We start from the raw sequence: 20,729 nt of genomic DNA, 5'->3' as shown, positions 1-20,729 counted from the left end.
TGGCCATCGCTCGAAATTCTTACCCTATTTCTACTGATATCCGTGTTTGTCCTCTCCATTCAACAGCACCTGGACGCAGTGTTGCGAAGCCCACACTCGTGTGGTCTAATTTTCTCACACTCGTTCTCGTTCTTATTTATTCATGCACTGCGACGAGTTTTTGCGAGTGTGTATTTAGACAACAGCTACGATCGTCGCTTTTGTTCATTTCACGAGTTATTTAACTCGCAAGTGGGTTATACAGAAAGACGGTATGAGGCTGTACGTTCGCGAATGTGTTGGTAGTAGAATGTTTTCACACAGCCACGGCGGCTGTTAGTTTGCCTTACGCTTGCGTGAGCGACGTAAGCGTTGAATGCTATGCAACTCATATGCTCTCACATGAGACTAGGCATCGTTGGTGTTTCGATCGATTTGCAGCATTGTCTGGAAGTGCTCCTATCGTTGCACATTATAGATATGGTAAAATTCTTGCTCCGCACCATTACTCTGCACCGGCGAGAGTAGTGTTGCGCATTTTCTTCTTCGTTGTTAAGCAGTCTACAGATGCAAAATGGAGACTCAATAGCCCCAAAAAAGGTCAACTGCTTAGTAATTAACCGCCCAGTTAGCTTCGAGGTACTATGCTAGTCTAACAAGCTAGTCGTCGTATGTTCGAATCTCGGCTAGGCGGTGCTTGCTAGATAGAGTCAGTAAGATTATTACACTGGCCCCGTATGTTTCCTGTACTCTAACAGCCGGCTGCGAAGTCTGTCGATAAAGAAGGGTAATGTCTAATGACGGTTTAAGCCCACGGCTTTGCTTTTTTTTGCTTAGTAATTAAAAAAAACTAAAAAAAATGGAAAAGTCAGAATTTACTTGCTTGGATATTTTTGAAATTTTGATTTTGAAAAAGTAAATAAAGCACAAAAAATCAAACGAGTTAAGAGAGTTGAAAGAATCAGAAGATGTTCACTTCCAGAGGATGAGACAAGAGTAAAAAAAACGACTCAAAAAAGTCCAATGAAGAGTCAAAAGACACAAAAGCAGAGTTTAACGAGTCAACAGAACGCTCCAAGGAGTCAAAAGGAGTGTCAGACAAAATCGAATCAAGACGAGTCGAGAGAAGACCCGAAACATGGGTCAAAAGAATAGCCAAAAGAAGAGCCAGAAGAAAGCCAATAGTAAAGTCAAAAACGAGTACAAAAAAGAGGCAAAAGAAAGGTCAAAAGACGAAACAAGAGAAGTACGAAAAGAAGAGTCAAAAGAACAGTCAATAGTAGAGTCGAAAGAGGAGTCAATAGAAGAATCAAAAGAAAATTCAAAAGAAGAGTCAGAAGAAGAGTCTTAAGAAGAGTCAGAAGAAGAGTCTTAAGAAGAGTCGGAAGACGAATCGAGAGAAGAATCAGAAGAAAAGTCAAAAGAGGAATAAAAATAAGAGTCAAGTCAGAAGGAGAGTCAATAGTTGAGTCAAAATAACAATCAAAAGAAGTGTCAAAAGATAGGTCATAAGACGAATCGAAAGAAGAACCAAAAGAAGAGTCAGAGGAACTGTCGAAAGAAGAATCCGTAGAACAGTCAAAAGACAAGTCAAAAGAAGGGTCAAAAGAAGCGCCAAAGAAACCAATAGAAGAGTCAAAAGACGAATCAAAAAAAGCTAAAAGGTCAAACAAAGAGTTGAAAGAGAAGTCAAAAGAAGAATAAAAGTAAAGCCAAAAGAAGAGCCGAAAGAAGAGTCAAAAGTAGAGTTAAAAGAACAGTCAAAAGAAGAGTCAAAAGAGGAGTCAAAAGAAATGCCAAAAGAAAAGTCAGAAGGAGCGTCAATAGTAAAGTCAAAATAAGAATCAAAAGAACAGTCAAAAGAGAAGTCAAAAGAAGCGTCCATAGAAGAGCCAAAGAAGAGTCAAAAGAGGAGTCATAAGAAAGGCCAAAAGACGAACCGAGAGAAGAACCAAAAGAAGAGCCAGAAGAAGAGTCAAATGAAGAGCCAAGGAAGAGCCAAAGAGGAGTCAAAAAAACAGCCAAAGAAGAATCAGAAGGAGAGTCAAAAGTTGAGTCAAAAGAAGAGTCAAAAGAGAGTTCAAAAGACGAAACAAGAGAAGAAGCAAACGTAAGAAGAAGTGTCAAAAGAGAGTTAAAAGAAGAGTTAATAGAAGAGTCAAAAGAAGAGTCAAAAGAAGTGTCAAAAAAAGAGTTAAAAGACGAATCGAGAGATGAGCTAAAGCCTGAGTCAAATGAACAATCAAAAGAAATGTCAAAAGAGAGTTAAAAAAAGAGTAAATAGAAGAGTCAAAAGAAGAGTCAAAAGAAGAGTCAAAAGAAGAGTCAAAAGAAGAGTCAAAAGAAGAGTCAAAAGAAGAGTCAAAAGAAGAGTCAAAAGAAGAGTCAAAAGAAGAGTCAAAAGAAGAGTCAAAAGAAGAGTCAAAAGAAGAGTCAAAAGAAGAGTCAAAAGAAGAGTCAAAAGAAGAGTCAAAAGAAGAGTCAAAAGAAGAGTCAAAAGAAGAGTCAAAAGAAGAGTCAAAAGAAGAGTCAAAAGAAGAGTCAAAAGAAGAGTCAAAAGAAGAGTCAAAAGAAAAGTCAAAAGAACAGTCAAAAGAAAAATCAAAAGAAGAGTCCAAAGAAGAGCCAGTAGGCGAATCGAGAGAAGAGTCAAAAGAAAAGTGAAACGATGAAGCAAGAGAAGTACCCAAAAAAGACTTAAAAGGGCAGTTAAAAGAGGAGTCAAAAGCAGAGTCAAAAGAATAATAAGAATAGTCAAAAGAAGAGTCAAGGAAGAGTTAAAAGAAGAGTCAAAGAAGATTCAAAAGAAGAGTCAAAAAGAAGAGCCAGTAGATGAATCGAAAGAAGAGTCAAAAGAAAAGTGAAACGACGAATCAAGAGAAGTACCCAAAGAAGACTCAAAAGAGCAGTTAAAAGAGAAGTCAAAAGAAGAGTCAAACGAACAGTAAAAGAGCCCTTATTTTAGACCTTATTTAATTTTGTCAATAGTTGAGTCAAAAGAAAGGTGAAACGACGGATCAAGAGAAATAACACGAAAAAGGTGTCAAAAGAGGACCCAAGAAAGAGTCAAAAAGGAGTTAAAGGAAAAACCAAAAGTAGAGTCAATAGAAGATTCAAAAGGAGAGCCAAACAAATGAAAAAAAGAGCCAAAAGAAGAGTCAAAAAAAAGCCAGAGGTTGAATCGAGAAAAGAGCCAAAAGAAGAGTCAAACAGTGGTGAAAAGAGAAGTCAGACGAAGAGTTTTGACGAGTCAAAAAATGAATCAAAAGAAGAATCAAAAGTTGAGTCAACATGAGTGCCAAAAAAAGGGTCAAAAGAAGAGTCAAAAGAAATGTGAAACGACGAGTCAAGAGAAGTAGCAAAAGAACGGTCCAAAGAGGAGCCAAAGAAGTTTCGAAAAAAGAGTTAAAAGAATAATCGAAAGTAGAATCAATGGAAGAGCCAAAGGGTGAGTCGTCTAGAGCGGTGTAAAGAGGAGTCAAAAGAAAGGCCAAGAGAAGAGTCTAACGATGTGTCAAAAGAAGAGCTAGAAAACGAATCGAGAGAAGAGTCAAAAGAAAAGTGAAACGACGAATCAAGAGAAGTACCAAAAGGAGAGTCAAAAGAACAGTCAAAAGAGTAGTCAAAAGAAGAGTCAAAAGAAGACAAGAGTCAAAGAAGAGTCTAAAGAAGAATCAAAAGAGGAGTCAAGAGAAGAGTTAAAAGAAGGTTCAAAGTAGAGTCAACATAAGAGTCAAAAGAGACTTGAAGGAAGAGTCGAAGAGCAGTCGAGAGTCAAAAGTAGAGTCAAACATACAGTAAAAGAGCTAAAATAAAAGTCAATAGATGAGTCAAAAGTTAAGTGAAACGAAGAATCAAGAGAAATACCAAAAAAAGAGTCAAAAAAGGACCCAAGGAAGACTCATAAAAAGAGTTAAAAGAATAATCAAAAGTAGAGTTAATAGAAGATTCAAAAGAAAAGTTAAATTAAGTTAAATTGAAAAGAACCAAAAGTCAAAAGATGAATCGAGAGAAGAACCAAAAGAAGAGTTAAAAGAAAAGTGAAACGACGAATCAAGAGAAGTACCAAAAGTAGAGTCAAAAGAACAGTCAAAAGAGTAATCAAAAGAAGAGTCGAAAGAAGACAAGACTCAAAGAAGAGTCTAAAGAAGAGTCAAAAAAGGAGGTCAAAGTAGAGTCAACATAAGAGTCAAAAGAAACTTGAAGGAAAAGTCGAAGGGAAGTCGAGAGTCAAAAGTAGAGTAGTAAACAAACAGTAAAAGAGCTAAAATAAGAGTCAATAGATGAGTCAAAAGATAAGTGAAACGAAGAATCAAGAGAAATACCAAAAAAAAGTCAAAAGAGGTCTCACGGAAGAGTCAAAAAAAGAGTTAAAAGAATAATCAAAAGTAGATTCAATAGAAGATTCAAAAGAAAAGTAAAAAAAAAAGAATCAAAAGAAGAGTCAAAAGATTCTCGGACATGGATGAATCGATAGAAGAGCTAAAATAAGAGTCAAAGGTGAGTCAAAAGAAGAGCCAAAAAAAGAGTTAAAAGAAGAGTTAAAAGGAGAGTCAAAAGAAGAGCCAAAAAAGGAGTCAAAAGAGTGGTGAAAAGAGGAGTCAAAAGAAGACTAAAAAAAAGAATCAGAAGATGAATCGAGAGAATAACCAAAAGAAGAGTCAAAAGATAAGTCAAAAGAAAGGTGAAACGACGGATCAAGAGAAGAACCAAAAGGAGAGTCAAAAGAGGAGCCGAAAAGCATATTCAGGCAGCATCTGTAATTCGTTGCAATTCTTTTTACGAAAGATTTCAACACCAAACCATAATTTAATACAACAATGGTGTTATGAATTAAATTTAGAAATGTTATTTTGAAGCATAAAATTTTCTGAATTTTAATTCAAGCTGGGAACTCGCAATCGAGCAATGATGGTACTTCTGTAAAATACAAAAATTTGCAATCTTATTTTCAATCACATTTAAACATACAGTTATGAAATATAAAAATACGATGGGAACGCTTCTGAAGGATTTTATAATATCTACTTGATCAACATAATACAGCAACATAATAATACAGCGGTAAAGTAAAAAAGCGAAATCAAGTTAGAAGCCGTTTTTGCAAAGCAAAACTATTTAAATGATAACTGGCGGCTGGTTACGATTTACGGCTTGCTCTAATTTCCTCTTCCTATTTGAATCGGCGCGGACAAAGAAGTGCCTCGCCCAGTTCCACACATCGGGCGTCAAAGTGTGACAAAAGGCGACAGCAGCAGCAGCAGCAGTAGAGGTCGTTGCTTGTTCGTTCGGACTGTTTGCCTTGTGAAACTGTTTGCCACAGTCGACATCACAACCGATCGATCGGTTTGTTTTCGTTTTGAAACCAGTTCCAGCCTTTGTCGTCACTGTCAGCCAGCATTAACGTAACAGCATAAGTCACCACATGTAGGGTGGTCTACTAGGGTTGATGTTTCTCTGCCCTAAGCTGAGCTGAGTATCTGAGCGTCGTACTACAATTATTTCATGTGAAGAACTTTATAGACTTATTGGGAAACATTATTAAGAATAAATCAACAGTTGAGGGTTATTATTTTTGATTGACACTGTAAGTTTCGGTGTCCTGTTGCGTCACACAAAACTCCACCAAAGTTCGCCCCGTTTCCAGTCATGGTCGGTTCTTACGGCTGTGTGTGGGTGGCCACAAGCCAGTGATCTATGCGGAAATGTTTTGCGTGCCACAAATGGTGACCCAAATGCAAGATCAAATATGGCAAAATCGAGCGAGAGTGGTTTTCGATTACGCCTACCGCCTTTCGGACGCGTGTGTTTGTTTCTCGACGTGCAAAACTGGGTTAAACTAGTCGTTCTTTGAGGTCAGAAACGTCGGCTGACAATCAGCCGGCCAGTCCCAGTCGGTAATGCATCTCATGGCATTGGAGACAGCAGCATGGCTAATTAAATTCGATTTTATGCAGCCAAGTGCCAAGTTCTTGGCTTGTTGGCCAGCACTCAAACAAGCCGTGGTTGGTCGAGCGATTAATTTTCTGGTCGCCTCTGGTCGATTCATCTGGCCGTTTCACGCTCCATGCGGAGAGACTGCCCCAACTAACAATCCGGTTATGCAATCGGATCATTAATTCTTAATCACACGAGAAAATTCCTGACATTCGACACTTCTGTTGTGCTGCGGTGGGAGTAAAAACAGGAGTGGGAGCCGGCTAACGAACAGTTTCAGCGTCACGAGGCATGGGTGTTGTAACACATGTCCCTAACACGGAAGTAAATTAAAAACAAAAACCAACAACGGCGATGCTATCAACCACAACATGATCACATTCCGGTGGTGTCATGTGCGCGACGAATCATTCTTTCTTCGAATCCATCGCATCGCCAAGATGCACCGTTGAAAGCGGAGCTGGCCGGCCGGGCAACGCTATGCAAAACCGGTATACCCCGATAGCGATAGCAATGAGCGGCCTGATTTGCATATCAAACGGGCTTCGTCGTCGTCGTCGTCATCGTCATCGTCGTCGGACGTCGGACCTGCCGTAGAGGCAGCCAGCGATGCGACAGCAAACAGTAAAGCTTCCCCCCAAAGACTCACAGCATTTTCTTCCGGCCAGGTTGACTACGGTGTTGCAGCAGGTGGAACACGGGCAACGACGAATGACAGGAATAGCAATGTGACGAAAATCAATGGGACAATGTTGTTTGGCATCATTAGGAGGGCAAGATTTGTTTGGCTGCGGGATCATTTATCTTGTTCGGGGAGGGAAACTCCACCCTTTCTCGAAGCAGGTCGACAAGGTTAGAATGCACTTTCTATGATTTTATGGAAAAAATATCTTTCGAGTTAACAAAAAATCGGAAGAATTTTCAATTATAATTCGGCTTGTCGAATAAAGTCAAATTCAAATTGAGCGATTAAAAATTGATGCTTGCCGGCAGCAAACAAACCGAGAGTCGAATCGTACATTGACGGGTTTAATTTAAATGGAATTCCAAGCTATTTTTCCCCAATCGGAATAAACTCGAACAAAAAGTTGTATAATACAATTAAAACCGACAGCAGCGCGTTCCGCTACCGCATCACGACGATACCGCTCTTGGAAAGTTCGATTGATTATGAGCCACTACCATCCGCCCATTGATTAGTGGATAAAATCAATCGGAAAACTTTCAACGTACTATTTGGTCAGAAGCAAAAAAAAAAAATGTAACAAAAATAATACACAGAAGCAGTAAGTAAATACATTTCCGCTTACTCACAGATTGCAATTTACCGGCTTTTTGCCGCATTCGCCGCCAGACCACCGCTGTTTTGGCATTACTTTACATGCTCCGCATCATCGATGCCACTGCGTCCTGCCCATATTTACCCGGATGGACGATATATTGATATCTATAGCTACGTGCGGAATTGACTATCACGATTTGTATCAAAATTCCCAAACCGGGGAGGGGAACCTTTGTCGGCACGATTGAAAACGTTCCAACGTTTCGAAACGTTCAATCTTGGCTAATTTCCAATCTCCTGGATCGTGTCTTAATTAAACGATACATATGGGTGGTGGCAACTTGTGCGCTCGGTCCTGTCATTCACCTTTTCTCCTCCCGCAATTGGCAACTGCCAACGATGGCTGACCTATTTTTAATAGGAGGATGGACTTTAGTACGATTGTGAGTGTGTGTGTTTGTGTGTGTGTGCTATAACTGTGGCCTGGCTGGTAAGGTAGAGTGCAATGATGCAGAATCCGGTAATAATTGTTGGCACGGCCAAAATTGGGTCATCGAAAAGCGGCAGCAAATGGCACCGAGTATAGTGCACTTTCGACGGTGTATCATTTTACAACTTGTCTTGGACTTTCACGAGATCACTAGCGGTAGAACATTTCACGTTTACTCGTTTGTTTTATTGCCGGACGTACGATTTCGGCATTTTATGACTTTTACGACAAAAATGAAAAAAATTAAAATTATCAAAAAATTGCAGAAAATTCAACAAATAATACGGAAAATTATAGAAAGTATCACAGAAAAATGATTGAAAAATTATAGCAAAAAATTTACAAACAAATTGTGAAAAAAATAAAGAAAAATCAGAGGGGTACTCTACAAGACACGACCGCATAGGTGACGCAGGTCTACGTGAGCTTCTTTGTAGCGATAGTAGCATGTATCTAGGCATGTAATACAGTAATGTTCCGATTTTGTCAGCTCCATGTTGAATTTTGGGCTGACAAAATGGGAAAACTGACAAAATCGGTATTTTTTTTTTTGAATTTTTTTTTTCAAAATTCAAGAGTTAAGTATTAGGTCTTAAGTCTTGAACTTAGTAAAGAAAATTCAAAAAAAAAAAAATTACCGATCCTTAAGACTTAAGAGACAATATAACACATTGGTGTGCTTTGCAAAGTTTTACAGCATATTATTACAAGAAATTTTGCTAAAGACAGTAACCTTCTATCTCTTCAGCAAAGATAGAAAAATCCTATTTCTTATAAATGAAAAATCGTTAAAATCAGTTTTTCTATTTTAGCTGTTTTTGTAGTTGTTGTATGACTTTTTTCTGTTTTACTAAGTTGCATAAATAGTAAAAGTACACAACATTGCTGAATATAGTATACCTCTATCTTTGTTTGTTTAGGAACTATAGAACTTTTACTATAAAAATACCCTTATTTTGACCCCGAATTACTCGCCAGAAGGCATCATTTTATTCAAAAACTCTCCCTAGAGTATCAGAATAGTTTCAAGTAGGCTGAAAAGTTTTATAAATCTAGTTGAAAAGCACAAAAGTTAAACAAAATTTATAGGCTGACAAAATCGGGATAAAAAGCTGATAAAATCGGGGGTAGACAAAATCGGGAGCTGATAAAATCGGAACATTGCTGCAATTCGATTCTTCATGTATACATGCTACATACTATATGAAGCATATACACTCAAGTCGCTTTTTACGCGAAGGATACGTCCCGCGTAAATCAAAACCGCGTAAAAAAAACCGCGTAGATTCCGAAATTCGCGTAAAAAACCGCCTTAATTCCAAAATTCGCGTAAAAAACCGCGTAAATTCCGAAAATCGCGAAAAAAAAACCGCGTAAATTCCGAAATTCGCGTAAAAATAGTCGCGTAAGAAAAAACCAGTGACGACTCGTCCGCATGTTCTACCTGTTCATAGGACAGGCAGCAAAATTAAGTCCGACAAAATTATTTGCATCTCTCGTTCATGATTTCGTTTGCACCAACGCATATGCTATACGAATTTAGTTTAGTCACGAAGCTGATGAGTGAAACGTTCAACACCACGTTTGAATGTGGTTTTAGAGATCACAATGAACAAGCATACCAACACATTATTCCTGGTGTTGATTCTTGATACTGCATTAGCATCAGGAATAATGTGCTGGTACGAAGGAGATAAAAATAGAATGTAAAACAGCTTCCATACTACCACATATCCCAAAGGTCTGCGCTACAGAGACTATTGATCTATAGTCTATAGTCTATATCTATAGTCTCTGTAGTCTGCACTTCGATTCCATTTTGTATAGTTACGAAGCCAATGAGCAAAACGTTCAACACGACGTTTGAACGTTGCTTTAGAGATCTAAATGAACAAGCAGACCAACACATTATTCCTGGTGCTGATTGTTGATACTAGCACCAGGAACAATGTGTTGGTACTACAGAGACTATAGAACACAGAGGCGACAAGGCGCTCAAAAACCGCAAGATTTTGAATGAAAACGGAGAGTACCATCACAAATAATGGTAACTCTCCGCTTTTATTTAAAATTTAGCAGATTTTGAGTGCCTTGTCGCCTCTGTAATCTATAGTCTCTGTAGTTGGTACGAAGGAGATTTGAAAATAGAGCGTGGTTGACATGCATTATTCGCAAAATTTTCTCATTGACTCGTTCATCTTTAGCATTGAACAACTTACACATATTGCTTGTGGTATTCTGCAAAGTTATAAGCCTATGTGCCACCGTGTGCGTGCATCGCAGTAAGGTGGCTATTCTTGAATATGGTTCAATAGGTAAATTGAACGAAAAGCTTTCGGTTCGTAGTTAAAATTCAGAGACGAGTTTGCTGGTAAAGTAAACCGTCGTATTCCGACGTTAATAATGTTTGTTTGATGCTTAAAATATAGGATTGATTTGTATTTTTCGCTGGTTGAACCGGTAAGTTAAACCCCCACGAGTCGCCACTGAAAAAACCGCATAAAAAAAACGCGTAAAAAGCGACTTCAGTGTATAGGGTTTGTTGAGGCTGCAGGTTGAGAAAATTCGTTTTTTTTAAATGAATGTTAATAAAGGCTCAAATCAATTAGCAATTAGCATCAATCAATTCATGCATTAATAAACAGATAAAACTAAAATGACCCATAATTCTGGCATAATTGTGGACTGACTGTACATATATATGTAACTAGCTGACCCGACAAACTTCGTATTGCCACAAATTAACCTGTGTTGTACATAAATCATGAATCTCGGATGATCTTTGTCACTATCTCGAGTTTTGCAAGCCCCCCAGTGGGCGGCGCTTCCGACGGCGGGTCACCGGCAACACTCGCGACCGGCTCGTCCTGAATGATCTAGTGTTACTATAGATAGTTTTTGTGGTCTTGTTATTGATTAATGTTTTATGGAAGAGTCTCGAATTTCTCGAGTTGGATTAGTTTTTGAGTTTCGCAAAAATTTCTGTTTTATTTGTATGAGAGTCCATATCCCCCTACCACAGGGGTGAGAGGTCTCTAACTATCATAAAATAAATTCAAGACTCAAAAATCTCCTACATGCTAAATTTGGTTCCATTTGCTTGATTAGTACTCAAATTATAAGGAAATTTGTATTTCATTTGTATGGGAGCCCACCCTCTTAAAAGGGAAAGGGGTCGTAATACACCACAGAAAAAAAATTCTGCCATCTAAAACTCTCACATGCCAAATTTGGTTCCATTTGCTTGATTAGTTCTAAAGTTATGAGCAAATTTGTATTTCGTTTGAATGGGAGCCCCCCCCCCCCTCCTAAAAAGGTAAGAAGTCCTAATTCATAATGGGAAAAATGGTTGCCTCCAAAAACACCCACATGCCAAATATGGTTCCATTTGCTTGATTAGTTCTAAAGTTATGAGCAAATTTGTATTTCGTTTGAATGGGAGCCCCCCCCCCTCCTAAAAAGGTAAGAAGTCCTAATTCATAATGGGAAAAATGGTTGCCTCCAAAAACACCCACATGCCAAATATGGTTCCATTTGCTTGATTAGTTCTCGAATTATGAGGAAATTTGTATTTCATTTGTGTAGAAGCCCCCCCTCTTGAAGTGTGGAAGGATCCTAATTCACCGTAGAAAATATTTTTGCCTCCAAAAACCTCCACATGCCGAATTTGGTTCTATTTGCTTGATTAGTTCTCGAGTTATGGGGAAATTTGTATTTCATTTGTATTGGAGCCCCCCCTCCTAATGTGGGAAGAGGTCCTAATTCATCACAGAAAAAATTCTTGCTTCCAAAAACACCTACACGCCAAATTTGGTTCCATTTGCTGGATTAGTTCTCGAGTTATGAGGAAATTTGTATTTCGTTTGTATGGGAGCCCCCCTCCGAAAGTGGAGAGGGGTCCCAATTCATCATTGAAAAAAAAATTGTCTCCAAAAACACACATATGCCAAATTTGGTTCAATTCGCTTGATTAATTCTCGAGTTAGGAGGAAATTTGTATTTCATTTGTACAGGAGCCCCCCCTCTTAGAGTGGGAAGGGGTCCTAATTCAACGTAGAAAATTTTCCTGCCCTCGAAAACCTTCACATGCCAAATTTGGTTCCATTTGCTTGATTAGTTCTCGAGTTATGAGGAAATTTGTATGGAAACCCCCCCTCTTAAAGGGGAGAGGAGTTATAATTCCCCTTATAAAGAGGGGAGGGGTCTCAAATTACCCTAGAATAAATTCTTGTCACCGAAAACACCCACATGCCAAATTTGGTTCTATTTGCTTGATTAGTTCTCGAGTTATGCAGAAATTTGTGTTTCATTTGTATGGGAGCCCCCCCTCTTAGTGGGGGGAGGGGTCTCTAACCATCACTAAAACCTTTCCTGGCCCCAAAAACCTCTACATGCAAATTTTCACGCCGATTGGTTCAGTAGTTTTTGATTCTATAAGGAACACAGGACAGACAGACAGACAGACAGACAGACAGACAGAAATCCTTCTTTATAGGTATAGATTTGATGATATCAAACAACTGTTATGTTAAAATTGCTTGGTTGTGTTGCAATTTTTGAGAAATCCCAACTACCTTCTTTATACGGTCAAATAAAATTGGCATCACTACGGATCCCTCCTGCCTTGTCTTGTCTCTCATTTTTGAAAGAAATTAATTATAGTATTATGCTTGACTATTGAAACTATGCAAAGAATTGTAAGCAATCAACTGACGCGCAAAGCCTCAAAAGAAACATTCAAAACTATTCTCGGATAAGAGAGTCGTTGATTTTGCTCCGTCATGTCACGTGCATAAATATCCCTTCCGTGTAAGACAACAATTCCGAATAAATTCTTGCAATACCTCTACAGATACGATATGGCAAAAAGAAGGGATGACCGCTCACTTTTCTATGACGTTTCACTTTCAGGACATTAATTCGGATTAGATTTAATGTTTAAAGATAAACTCGGTTGAAGAAAAGGATGGTTTTAGACTTTGGCTTACTTCCCAAGCACAGATGTCAAATTGGTATAGGTTTTTGAACGTCGTAAAGAATCTTCGACCTGTTGGGACGGGAAGTTTCTGTTGCTTTTGTGCGAAAAACACGTGCAAACTTCGATGACGCCTTTCCCATCCAATCAGAATGCGAGGATTTCTTGTTGAACAATGCTTTATTATTTTTAGTTTTTTCAATAGTGTGCACTTTACGAAATAATAGCGTTCTTCATTCGGGCCAACTCTTGTTCCGTTCGATTGGTGGAAAAATATTTAAAATCGATCGGGAAACCGCTAAATTATTAGTGACACGAATGACACGCTATCTAGCCAAACCTTGCCGTAAGACGTAGTCCTACGTCAAAAATGCAGGAAAACAACAGAAAAAACTATAGAAAGATTGTAAAAGAAATAGGCAGGAGAGAATAGACAACACGTTTGTGGTTGTAACTAATTTGGATTATCCATAAAACGACTTTTTTTCCAGACAGCTAGGTATTCCCTTTCGAACAATCTTTCGAAGTTTTGGGAAAAAAGTGTCTCACTGTAGCTTTTAAACCGCCGTACCGCTTGACAAAATCTTACGACTGGGTACCTCGCAACAACTTTGCAAGTGAAACTTGGGTCTAAGTTATCATCCCCCTTCCCATATAAATCGGGTGTACCCCAAGGAAGTAACTTGTGACCACTTTTGTTTATTTTATTTTTCAATGGCGCTGCCTGCGTTCTCGGGACTGACTGCAGACTAGTATGTACTGACGCTCTTAAAATCTACTTGACGATTCGTTGCCTTGAGGATGGTCCCTAAATAGTACGAGACATTAACGATCCGCATTGTTTCAAATCAGTCTATTGCGCACTAGTCCGTCTGCTTCTTGAAAACACTTGTGTAATTTGGACCCTGCACCAGCCCTGTTGGCACTTTCAAATTGAACGAGTGCAGAGGCGATTCGCACCATGCGTGGGCATGCGTGATCTGCCTTGGCGTGACCCAAATAATTTACCTCCGTATCTCGACCGCTGTCGTTTGCTTGAATACCACTGGGACAACAGGCTTTGTTCGTAGTCAAACTGCTTATCGGCGAAATTGACTCACCGAAATGACTGTCGCTTATGAATTTTCGCCTTTCTGAAGTGATTCGGAGGCTGTTATCATTGCTGACTAACTCGTTTTATCTTGGCCTAAATTTGGCCGCAACGAACCAATTACATCGTGTGTCAGAGCTTTGGCGAATCATTGAATGCTACTAAGCGGTTTCTCACAGGTCTCAGCGGTTCTTTGTTGTGACGTAATTATAAGGATTTTTGAAGAAAAACAGATATATGGTGGCTGTGGGGAGGAAGGAGAGGTTAAACATTTTTATCAAAACTACAAGGTATACAGCCTTAAGGGTTGTTCGAAAGGGTGATGTACGACTATATCAGATCATTAGATCAAAGACTAATGTAAACTGCATTTTTGGCATATGTATGTTTATAAAAATCTGTGAGTGTCATTGTTTGAGTGCGAATGTTTGAAAGAGAAGAGCGAAATATTCAGATTCAATTCTTCATTAAATGCAAAGGCGGCTTTGAAAATACGTGGACGGGGGATCATAAGTACAACGGCTGCAACCATTGACACATAGAGATTTCTTTTAGAAACCCCTTGTGTGCATCATAAAGGTTGAAATAGTGATGAATGACTAGCCCACAGATTATTGTATTAAATATGATTATGCGTAGCTTGACATGTTTCAATAATCTTACTCTAACTCGCTTGTGGCCTTTAAAAGGGCCATTGGTTACAAATAATATTAAAGACAAAGCACGTTCATCGCAAATATGACGTGCCATTCCAAAGTCCTTCTCTTTTGACATGAATAGCAACAGGCACGTAAGCTAGCGACGTCGATTCACCGTCTCTTGCTCCGAGAAGGTTTTACTAGTTTACTTTCACATCTTACCGCTTGTTACATAGCAGAAAATATGGCAAATACGCAAAAAAAATCTGTTTTATTTGTATGCGAGTCATTTTCCTCCTACCACAGGGGTGAGGGGTCTCAAACCATTATTATAAAATAAATTCATGTCTTCAAAAAACCCCACATGCCAAATTTGGTTCCATTTGCTTGATTAGTTATCAAGTTATGAGGAAATTTGTGTTTCATTTGTTTAGGACTCTTACACCCTCTATAAAATTGCTCGTTTACCCCTCCATAAAATTGCTGGTCATGTTGTCTATCCAACGGCATGTAAGTTGTTCAGTTTCGTTCAGTAGTTTAGTAGTTATTACCATTTAAAATCTTGCAATGAAAAGTTACACTTCTATTTTCGTTCTCACAAAATGCTACCCAGCCCATGTAACAGGGGAAGGAGGCCCAAAATAAATGGACAAGGCAGGAATCGACATATTCAGACGTGAGGAAAAAGGGGTTTGTCACTTGTATACAAGTGACTGCGAAACAAGGGAGTCCTGAGTAAGATCTAGCATTAAACTAGTTACAGAATAATTACCGAAAAATTTTAGTAACATTTCTGAGAAATTATAGTAAAATCATAGAAAAATCGTCGAAAACTTACAGAAAAATGACCGTGAAATGGAGGAATAAAATACAGCAAAATTACAAAACAAAAATGCAAAAGAAATGTAGAAAAATTGCAGGAAAATGAACACAAAAAAAAAACGCATAAATAGTTGCACCTCTGTGATTGATCGGAGTACATAAAAATACAGAAGTAAAACGGAGAAATTACAAAATAATCAGTGTTGCGAACCCCTCCCTTGTGGTTTAATTTTCTCACATACATTCTAACGATCATGCCGGCATAAGCATCCCTTGAAAACTCCCGCACTTCTTTGTTCATGCACTGCAACGAGTTTTTGCGACTGGTTGTTTGCCTAACAGTAACAGCTATCAGTCGTCGCCCGTCGTTCGTCTTTGCAGCCCGATCTGTTGATACCGATTATTCGCGACGCGTCCCGCACTCCCGCCCGTGCGTAGAATCGAGGACGAAGATGAAGAAGAAAAGAAAAAGTAATGCAAAATTTGTATCCTAGTGCTCCTATAACCAGCCTAATGGGCAAGTTTTTTTGACTTGGGAATAAGCTATGCAGCAAGACGATGTGAGGATGTGCGCACGAGTGTGTGAGTAGCAGAATGTCTGCACACAGCACTGGCGGCTGTTTCCTGTACGCCTGCGTGTGTGGCGTAAACGTTGAATGCCATGTTTCTCATACTCTTTCGCGTGTGAGTAGGCATGGTTTACTTCTCGCTAGATACGCAACATTGAAAATAATAGCAAAAAGTGGTAGAAAATGAAAGAATAAATACAGACAGTTTAGTAAAACACATAAAATAAAACAATGCAAAAAAACTACAAAAAGTGAAGAAAACTAAGAAGGAAACATGATAGGAGAATTATAGTAAAATTTTGGGAAAATAACAGAAAATTTATAGAAAAATTAAATACACAAACATTAATTCAATTGCATTTTACTTTGTTTGACATTAAATTTTGTTTTTATTTTCTATTAATTTACAATTGAGCTTTGTTAAATATTAGTTATATTTGCCTTCTCGTTTGTGCTGAAGATTTGAAGTGACTTCATAGCATCGACTTAGCCAAGAAAGGGCGTATCAATGATAAACATCTTTCCGTCTTGCTTATTATTCTGTAGCATTTTTGGGCACGACATCAAATTCTGTCAAAATAATACACTTGTTTTCTTTGAGTTAACCTCAAGCTTCGTAAATCATCTTCCATGCTTTTCTGTGGTTTCGTTTTCCAACTATTTTCTGCGGAAATGACCTTCATCGGGAAAATTGAGCAGGCATTTTTGTTATCACTCAACTTTACCGATTTCGGAATCACGGCTCAAAACACGGCCACCATTTTTTCGGTATTCCGTTTTGGCAACTACCGCGGGTTCCGGTGTGTTGTGTGTGGGCAACCGGATTCAATCGTTTCTTCGCCCCCATATACGTATATTGTTGGTTGGTCGTTCGGTTGATGATATGCCAACTTTTCTGTTCTCATATTCCCGGGATCCCGGGAACACGGTTACGAATTTTTACTTGTCCAAATTATCATGCCATCAGTTTTGATCTATTTCCTAACGATTTAGGATAGATGACAGACTGAACATTTCATAGCTTCTTTTGTGGTTAATACAAGAGATGTTGCAAATAATGTGTTCGCAACGTGTAGATTTTAAGATATTTAACATGAAATTTTTTAGCAAGTTGAAACTCAGAGAGATAATCTGTTTAAAGTTTTATGGATGTATTTTTAAACGAAGTTTTAATCGTACCTATTTCAAATTTTAACGTTCTTTTTTCTTTTCTTTTTCAGTAATAACTCCACGGGTTTAAGGTAAGTTTTGAAGTCACTCGGTAACTAAATTCACTGAGAAAATTCCATTCAATGTTTTATTTTTAAATTGGGCCAGGGTGAAAAGTATGAAAGTATTCTAAAGCATACATTCCTATTTTAAACTTTCCTAATAGAAACGAGAACGTGAGAGAACTTTCCGCTCGACCTTTGGTCGATAAGGTCGACTTTCGCCTGAAAACCGTCTGTCACTAAATTATGAATCACACAAGGAGAGTCCTCCCCAACGGGCACCCGGCCACGAACAAAACAAAGATACTGGCCGAACCGGGGAACCGGGGCGGTGGGGATATCCGTTTTCATCGTGGCACCTGGATTGAAATGAAACGTGTAATAATACATACCAATCGAATCGACCGGTTTTGGTAGAAAAATGAGCTCCGAAAATAAACACGAACTGCCACCCACACGAGGACACCCCACGGCCTGCGGGCGCGGTCCGGTGGGTGGGGCGGTTTCGATGACGGTAAGCCGCGACACGCGGATCGATATTTGGCTCGCCGTCAATGGCCAATGTTATTGGTTTGGTTTCATGGTTTTCCCAGCTCGAAACGAGACCGGCCGCTGCTGCGCGTGATAACGGACCGTAGATCATTCGCTTCTTTGTGTCCCGTCTGTGGTCAGTAGCCTGGAGGATATCTCGAAGTTGCATTTTTTTAGAACTGATTGACGACATCTTGTAGCAGCAATGCTGCAGAATAAACTATTTATAGTTTCATCCACGTTCAGATGAACGTTCTTTAATTCAATTTTTAATGAAACTTAGCTGCTTTGCAGCTGCTCTCGTTTCATGCTAAAATATATCACGCAGAACTCCACTTTTTGTCCTCGAGTCGCATGATGTTGCGCAGCGATAAATTCCTATAAAGTCGATGATATGTGAATAGTATTATAAACAACGATCATCGATACATTATGCTATCCCTTCGGGGGCTTCCATGCTACACAATAAATTGAGACTACTGGAAGTAAGTCCGCTTTTTATTGTCCATTATCGCGGCTAGTTTAAACAGCAACAGTGTCGACCGTAAGCGAATCGCACAGACCAGGCAAGGCAAGGCGCAAGACAAGGGTCCAGATTAGATCCCCAACCAGCAACGCATAAAATGAGCGAAGATATTGTAATAAACGAATTGTACAAATGTACCGGGAAATTGCCTCCGGCTGAGCGTTTGCCGTGCAGCAGAGCAGCAAATCTCCCGGCCTGCAAGTGTAAATGATATCAAGTGCTTGTTGAGGTCCGGCGAGGTCTGGTCTTCTACGTTTTGTAATTCCTTTTTATGTAATTCAATTTAAAGTCATCGGAATTGAAAGCAACCGAGCAGGAAAGAAGAGGAAACACATGATGCACTGCACTTTGTGCCTGGTAGTTTGTTGCATCTCGGGCGCATCCATCTTTGCCCGCTTTGTGCTAGAGCTAGCCGAGACTGCCGGCGAAGGTCCTGCTGCTGGCTGCCAAGTCATGTGCCGTGCCAGACTAGAAGTTTAATCAAAAGGCCCAAGTGTTCGTACATGTTCAACACCACCTCGAATTTATTACTGCTACATGTAACCCGATCGACCAAGCGACCGGGGCAGTGTAGAGTCGGTTAGTGCTGTGCCGATAGGAAGAGTGCACTGGCGTGCCCAGGCAGGGGCACACTGGGGCACGTGCTCCATCTTCTCTTTAAAAGTTAATATAAAACTAAATAATTTCCTGTTCTGTTCATTTAATTAGACACTATTTTTGCGATAAGGTATACGAGGCGAAAAGCAGGAGAGACTGGAAGGGTAAACGAGGCGAGAAAAAGAGTGAGAACGGAAAACAAAAGAAGAAAAATAAAGCAAAGGAATACGGAAAAACGAAGCAAACTAGACAGAAATTGAAAAAATGGGGAACAGAAAAGAGGAAAATGGAGAAAAATTAAAAAAGTATAAACCGAAAACAAGCAGACGAAAACAAAGTATAGAAAAACAGTTAATGGAATAGAAAACAAAATAAAACGAGACTGGAAAGGGAGAGAAATGAGCCTAAAAGGGGCGAAAAATGAAATAGAAAAAAGAAAAACGAGAGCTTTAAGAGAAACGAGTGGTAAACGGGACAGGAACAGAAGACAAAGAGGTAAACTCGGCAGAAAAAAGGAAAGCCCAGATAAACAGAAGGAAAACGAGACAGAAAAGGATGGAAAACGGAAAAGAAACAAGGAAAGAGGAGACAAGAAAGCAAAATGGAACAGAAAACGAGAGAAACCGAAAAGGAAAAGAACAACAGCTTGAGAAAAAGAAGGAAATTGATGGAGGAAAAGAAGAAAACGCAACAAAAAGGGGTAAAAAAGCAAAAAAGAGGAGACTGCACAGAAAAAGAGGGAGAACGAAAAAGAAAGGAAGAAAAATGAAACATAAGAAGAAAAAACGATAAAGAAATTGAGAAAAACGAGAATGAAAATGAGGACAAATTAGTCAGTAATAGAACTGCCCAGTTAGCTTCGAGGCACAATGCTGGTCTCGGCTAGGCGGTGCTGCTAGAGTCAATAGGATTGTCCGTACTCTTAGTCTGTGAGGTCTGTCGATAAAGAAGGGTCAAGTCTTAAAAAGACGTTTAAGTCCAAGGCTTTGCTTTTAGTCAGTAATAGAAAAAAACAACAAAAAAGGAATAAAACGGAACAGAACAGGAGGAAAAGAATACAGGAGCAGGAAAATTGAGAGATGTGCAAAGAAAAAGAGGAAAATGGACAGAAAAAAATTAAAACGGGACAAAACGATAAACAAAACGTGGCAGTAAAGGAAGACATGCAGGACATAATAAGAGAACGAAGTGAACAGATGAAACAAAAAAAAATAGAAAATGAGTTAATGGGACAGAAAACAGAAAACGAGACTGAAAAGGAAAGTCTCTTGGAAAGTCGAGATATGGAACAGTATGGAACAGAACGGAGAGAAACAAGAGGAAAATCGGGATTAGGAAAATAAGAGGAAAGGGTGCCAAACGGAACAAGAAAAGAAGGGAATGAGAGGAAACAGCCGGCAGAAAAAAAAGTAAAATAAGTTAAATAGAAGGAGACGGAATAGGTGGGAAAATGAGAGGAGAAAGTAAAATGATACAGAAAACAAGAGACACCGGAATGGAAAGAATAGCGAGAAAAAATATGAGACTGAAAAAGAATCAAAGAAAAACGGTAAACAGACCAAAGTAAAACTAATAAAACTAGGAGTGAAAACCGACCATTAAAAACGGAGAAGAAAAATGTAAAAGAAGAAAACGGTTGAAAAATGGAGTAAACGGGGCAAAAATGCGAAAAACTAGACAGAAAAAGAGGGAGAACAAAAAAGACGGAAAAATAAGATACTTGAAACGAAAAACGATAAAGAAAACGATAAGGAAAATGAGGACAAACAAGTCGGAAATAAAAAAACGGAACAAAACACGAAAAGCGAAAAAACGAAATGGAAAAGGAGAGAATACGGGAACAGGATTATTGGAAATTTGAACGGAAAAAGGAGAGAATCGGGAGAAAATATACGCAACACAAACGAATAAACGAATAAAACGAAAAACAAAATGTGATAGAAAAGTAAGAAAAACAGGGCGTAATAAGAGGGAGAACTGAACAAACGAAAATGAAATAAAAATAGAAAGAGTTGACGGGACAGAAAACAAACACCAAAATTGGAAACAGGGGAGAAACAAAACAGGTGGACAAACGAGACA

The 20,729-nt window shown here is 38.9% G+C and overlaps 1 protein-coding gene across 1 annotated transcript in view; it reads left to right on the top strand.

Moving 5' to 3' along the window:
* Positions 1 to 20,729, top strand: part of LOC128741631 (beta-1,4-glucuronyltransferase 1) — a 202,217-nt gene that overhangs the window by 48,418 nt on the left and 133,070 nt on the right. The window contains exon 2 of the mRNA XM_053837586.1: positions 17,003 to 17,023. The gene's annotated coding sequence lies outside the window, so the exon portion shown is untranslated. The remainder of the gene's footprint in view (positions 1 to 17,002; positions 17,024 to 20,729) is intronic.

Source organism: Sabethes cyaneus, chromosome 3, assembly GCF_943734655.1.
Source record: "Sabethes cyaneus chromosome 3, idSabCyanKW18_F2, whole genome shotgun sequence".
Classification (NCBI taxonomy): Eukaryota; Metazoa; Arthropoda; class Insecta; order Diptera; family Culicidae; genus Sabethes; species Sabethes cyaneus.
Note: the sequence above shows the minus strand (reverse complement) of the source record. Positions and strands in the feature narration are given on the sequence as shown.